We start from the raw sequence: 6,088 nt of genomic DNA on the forward strand, positions 1-6,088 counted from the left end.
CTTTGCTGCCATTCATCTCTGACATTTTTATTCTTCTGTTTGATGATCAGATAACATCCACAGAGGATTTCTTTGGACAATGTGAAGTTTTGCTGTTATGTCTGCATTTAGATTTCATGTACATTTACTATGGGTATTGGAATCTCACACTGTATTTCCCTTCAAAATAAGACCTACCCTGAAAATAATCCCTAGCTTGATTTTTTTGGGGTGGGTGGGCCTAATATAAGCCCTATCCCTAAAATAAGCCCTAGTTTTGGGCGAGGCCCATGTTTAAAAATCAAGCTAGGGTGGGGATGGTGGGATGGAGCTACCCCACGTGCCTCCACCCACCTACCATTGCAGCCAGCCTCCCATGTCCCAACACTTGTCTCACTCACTGGCCCACTTCTGCAGCTGCTTGTTGCTGCTCACATGCGCACGTCACCCCCCAGCCTCCATTTCTCTGCAGTCAAGAACTGAGCTCCAGATTGATGTGGGTGGTGCCCTTGGAGGCCGGGCACGCCGTGTGCGTCTATCTGGAGCTTGGTTCTTAGTTGCAGAGGCCTTTCCTGAAGTTCTATGATGGCAAAATGGAGGGTGGGGGTGCTGCATGCATCAATCCAGAGCTCCATTCTCAGCTGCAGAGCCTGGGTGCGATGCGCATTAGTGGCAGCAAGCAGCCACAGAAGAAATGGTCTGGCTGGCCAGGGCTGTTGGTGCCACCACTGCATGGTGACACCATGGAAAAGACATCCCCAAAAAATAAGACCTGGTGCCTCCTTTGGAGAAAAAAAAGACCAGGTCTTATTTTTGGGGAGCCACCGTAATACTTATTAGCACCTTTAAGAATGTTCAGAAAATGACTCTCACAATGATGTACAGTATTTGATAAATGAGAAAACATGTCCATGGACACAGAATGCATTTGTACTTGTATATTTGTATACTTGAGAGTACAAGTCTGAGAATTCTCTTTGAGGTTAGCCCTAGTACAGTGATGGCGAACCTTTTAGAGACCGAGTACTCAAACTGCAACCCAAAACCCACTTATGTATCATCGGGTGCCGGATGGGCATGGCCCTTTGGGTGGGAGTGGCCAATTGGGTGGGCATGGCCCATTGGGTGGGCGTGGCTGCAGTGGTAACGGCAGACTGAGTGGGACTAAAAAGTTAAATCAATCAAATCCAACTTTGCAAGAACATTTTTTTCCCTGCAAGTAGTTGAAATTGATTGATTGAACCTTTTTTTTTGCACACGGCGGTGGAGGCCTAAAGCAAAAAGGTTTTATAAAACCCAGCTGAAGGCCTAGGACTGGGGTGATGGTGCGCATGCCCACAGAGAGGGCTCTGCATGCCACCTGTGGCTCCCGTACCATAGGTTCACCACCACGGCCCTAGTACATCTAGAGGTCCTCATAGTTTGGGAAAGACTTGGTCTCATTCTTATGCCCATTTGAATATATTTATACTTTTGCCTTTACTTTGTTATTATAAAGCAATATATGTATTTTTACATCTCCATCTTTGTGTAGACCCTATGGCTGTCCCATCCAGATTTGAATCCCCCCCTGCACTGCAACTAAATTTTATTGATTAGATTTATATCATGCCTTTGTATATGAGCTGAAGATATTATATACAGCAGTCTTTCCACCTAATTTTCTTCACAGCAACATCTCTTGTAAGGTAGGTTGGACAAAAAAGTGTATGACATCTTCTATTTGGATTTAATGGAAACATGGGAAATTAGAGGAGCCGCAGGTGATTAGAGGGTTCATTGTTCAGAGTAAAACAGGCCACTTCATCATACTTCTGGACCATATTGCACCTGAGATAAGTACTAGAAGAACGTGTGTGTTTCAGGTTAAAATATGTTAAATTTATAGATAACTTTTAAGTTAATGAAGATACAGTACCTGCAACACATTTGTCTAGATCATAAGTGTCCAACCTTTTAGCTTGCCAAGGCTGCAATGAGGGAAGACGCATATGAAATATATAATATAGTTAATGTATATAAATCACATAATAATGTTAAAAGTTTAACATTAAAAATTGGGCTACACTGCATGCAGTCGGTGGACCATGGGTTATTACAGACAAATGTAATATAGTTCAATAGATGCCACGGGTCGATGCCAATTACTCTCGCTTTTATAAGATAAACAATGAACTGTATAATCCATGGTTTGTATTACTGTTTAGAGTACAGAGAAAATTCTGTGAGAAGCTGTCTTTTGGGGAATATAACCCATATTTAACTGGGAGTGACATGTTTCACAAGACAGAGAGAGGGAGGGAGTGACAAATAAAGGGAGTCTTTTCCTAAAAACAGCTATTTTTGTTGATTTTGCTTCCTTATATATGAATTCAAGCAAGTGAGGTTTAATATGTTTATGAGTGTAGCTACATGAAGTTAAACTGTAGACTTCTAATTCCCTACCTGTTTTTCACTTTTTAGAATAATTGACCTTACTTTAATTCCCTCCTCCCATGTGGATTTCTTGCCTCTGGGCTGCACTTATTCAGAGTACAGGCCAGGAAGAATTTAATTCTCCTGGGTAAACTAACCATGGCATGGAACATGATCTCATGGTGCTATTTTTATTTACATACGTTTAGGATCAGTGTTGTGCAATCAAGTATTTTTTGTTATATACTAGCAGACTGAAGTTTTTAAGGAAATATTTTATTTTTAACTGGTTGTTATCAACTTTTATCCACATATTTTTGGACTGACTTATTTGCTGGGCATTTTCCGATAGCTTCTCATAGCAAAGACTTCTAAACTTCAAGATGCCTTTAGTTATGACTTCTTACCCAGAATATAGGAATTGGATGCAGAAAGAGTTGTCTTTTGACTAAGCACCTGCTGTGCCTTTTGACCTGATTCAACATAATCCTGTTCTCTTTCATAGTTTTTAAAGTGTTTAAAACTTTAAACATCTACTTTTACAGGCTTTTTACTAAATTGCTGTTGTTTTAATGGTTTTCAATGCATTGGAAACAGTTTTTAATTGTGCAGTTTGCTTTTCTGCTTTGGGGTTGTTTTTAATGACAAAAAGTGGGTGAACTTTTAAACAAACAAATAAAAAAGAAGTTCAGTTATTTTGGATGACAATTCCAAGTAGCCTTAGCCAATATGATCAGTAATCAGGGATGCTGGTACTTGAAAATATCCATGGGGCAGGAATTTTAAAAAAGTTGATGTGCTTTTTTCCTTATGTTGAAGGATACAGAGAAGCCAGAGTCTTCCTATGGCAAGGAAGAACTGGATCTTTTATGAGTGTTAAACCAGTTAGTACATTAAGTGTTTCTTGCTGTTAATATGTATTTATATAAATATAAATATAGTCATAGTGTGCTGATAGTAACTGGAATCTCAAGATGTGTGTGAGGCTTGGTCTTTTGTTTTCCCAGTACAGTTAGGATGAAATCAGTTCCTTTCAAATTGGTCTTTGTTTTGGGAAGAAATTCCCAATGAGACTCTTATTTACCTTCTAAGTACAGTACTTCTAACATTTGATAGATGATAGATAGATCTTTTTCTTTCTACGACTCACTAATCCCTTTATTGTGGGTGGAGTTGGGGCAACTGAATGGAGCAGAGTTTACTGGCCAGATGCCCTTCTTGATGCCTACATGGAGTTCGCAGCAAACATTTTCTCTTTGCAAACTGCTAAACATCTGCCACTGATTAGAACTGAACTCTCAATATCTGAATGGAAAGGTTGAAAATATTCTTATTTTCCTTTAAAAAAAATCATTTTTCATGTTTACTTCCATATTCCATTTAGCAATGTTTCGAGATTGTTTTTCAAACCAAGAGAAAATGAAAATACAATTAAATTGCAAACTATATTTCTAGACAGAAGACTAAATTCATCAACCTCTATTAAAAAGCCTGGGTGGGCACCTAAAAAAACCTATTTCCTAGTAATGAAAATATAATAGTGACAGTATCAGAAATATCACAAATTGAATGTTTTCCACTGCAATTTGCTTGCCTTCAGAGAGCTGGGGGACAAAGTGTCATGGCAGCAAACATTTCTTCCTGTTCTTGGATTCTAAGTTAGATACTGTTTTAAAAAGGAACTGAGCCTTTGGTGAGAAATGGGATCCCAGCATAGGTAATTTCTTTGAGAGCTAAGGCTGTTTCTGTATTAAAAACGGGCTTGAATAAAACAAATGCTGGTAATCAGCTTTTGTCTAAGAATACTTAACCACCTCATTCATCTTTTTCAGGAAAAGACTGAAATAAAAGACTAAATATAAAGCAAAGAATCACTGATCCTTCTACATCTTTTAGCTAAAATAGGAGAGGTGATTAACAGTGACCAGAGTTTTCGCACGAGATAAAGAAGATGGTTGAAAGTATCCTAAGGAGATAAGGCTTGGAATAATTTAAATATCTGTCCTGATTTTTTCTCCCCAAGATGCTATTGATTTCCTTCAGATGTTTTAACCTTTTCAATTAAATATTATGTACAGTTAGATTCTTTGTATGAAATTGAGCAAGTACCCTCTAGTTCTTTTCCCATTTCTTCTAAACACTCAGACGCTACACAATGGAAATGATTTCTCAGGAAAACAAGGTCAGAATGAGAGGAAGAGTAAGAATTCTCATACTGTGTACTCAGTCATTCCATCACAATCAAAAGGTAAGAAATTAACTCTACCCCTTCTGAATGATTCAGACTGTGGTATACCTGCACAAGAAGAATGTCTAAAGGCCATTTTCCTTTAAATTAATGCTTGTGTATCTGTGTGTCATAGTAACTGAAGAATGCTTTCCCAACATTCTATAGGGACCTCCATCACTCATTCTCTTGATGGTTGGCTGATTTAGCAGAATAGGTATCTATTTGATAAGCCTGTAATCCAGTATTTCACAACTTCTGGAATTTGGGAGTTGAAGTCCACAGTCTTCAAGCTGGGCTAGAAAATGGCAGAATGCTGGTCAATTTCATTTGATGATTTTTAAAATATGCTGTGTCCACTGTTGTCTGATAAAGAGTTACTAAACTGGTGACCTACTTGGTCAAATAAAATTATTGCCCTCATGAGTATGAAGGATGCTAAGGTTATGTTCTAATCATTACTGAACCATCCAGGTAACAAAACAAGGTATAATAGGACCTTGGTTTAGGAAATACTTTTCAGAAAGTTTTTGGTTTTATGCATTGGATTTTCTGTATTAAGAGAAGTATTGTTGTTGCTAAGTAATATCAACAGCAAACATTTTGCAAAAGGAAGGAATAACTGTAAGCAGGCAGATAGAAAATAAAATGTGTCTATTCAAATTTACTTTTGCTACTTCAGTTAAAATAGAACCATAGGTTCATTTATCAAAGTCAAAATGAATTTTATTCTTTCCTTTAACAATAAATTGGATCTAATTTAGTTAGCTGTTTTGCTGGATTGTGTATAAAATGTAGATTAGTTCTTGCAAGGTGAATGAATGATGGCACATTAAATGATGAACTGGACATGTAAATGCAATGACCCCATTAATACTGAATTACTAAATAGCAATACAATGCCTTGAGACAGTGCTGTTATTGTGCAATTATCTTGCCTCATTCCCAGAACTGAACTGAGGGGAGACCAAACATCATTGTCTTCCCTTTGTAACTCACGTATTTTCCCATGTTTTTTTCTTAGCACAAAACAAATGGTTTAGGAGGAAAAGATGGAAGAGCCTTCCAATTGATAGTTGCAAGCTTCATTGTCAGAAGCAGAAGCTCAGCAGCAAAGATTATTTTGGGACAAACATATGTCTCAAAGATGCTTTTTCAAAAGGCAACTTTTAAGACAATTATGAGCTGGATGACTGAGAATCTCCACAGCTGGACAGATACATGAAAGCTAAATTCTGATATTTTAGGACAGGATCATAAGGCCTCACCACAGGTATTAAGCTTTTGAGAATTAAAACCTCTTTTCTTCATAGCCTTCCATTGAACTATATGACAGTGCTATTTTAGATCTTCATCTGGTTGACTCTCTCAAAGAAGTTTTGCTAAATGACTGGTGAATAGGTTGAGAAAGATCTATATGATCAGTTCCATTTCTGTGTTTATGATATTTCTATATGTATATGTCAG

Source organism: Vipera ursinii (assembly GCF_947247035.1).
Source record: "Vipera ursinii genome assembly, chromosome: 5".
Classification (NCBI taxonomy): domain Eukaryota; kingdom Metazoa; phylum Chordata; class Lepidosauria; order Squamata; family Viperidae; genus Vipera; species Vipera ursinii.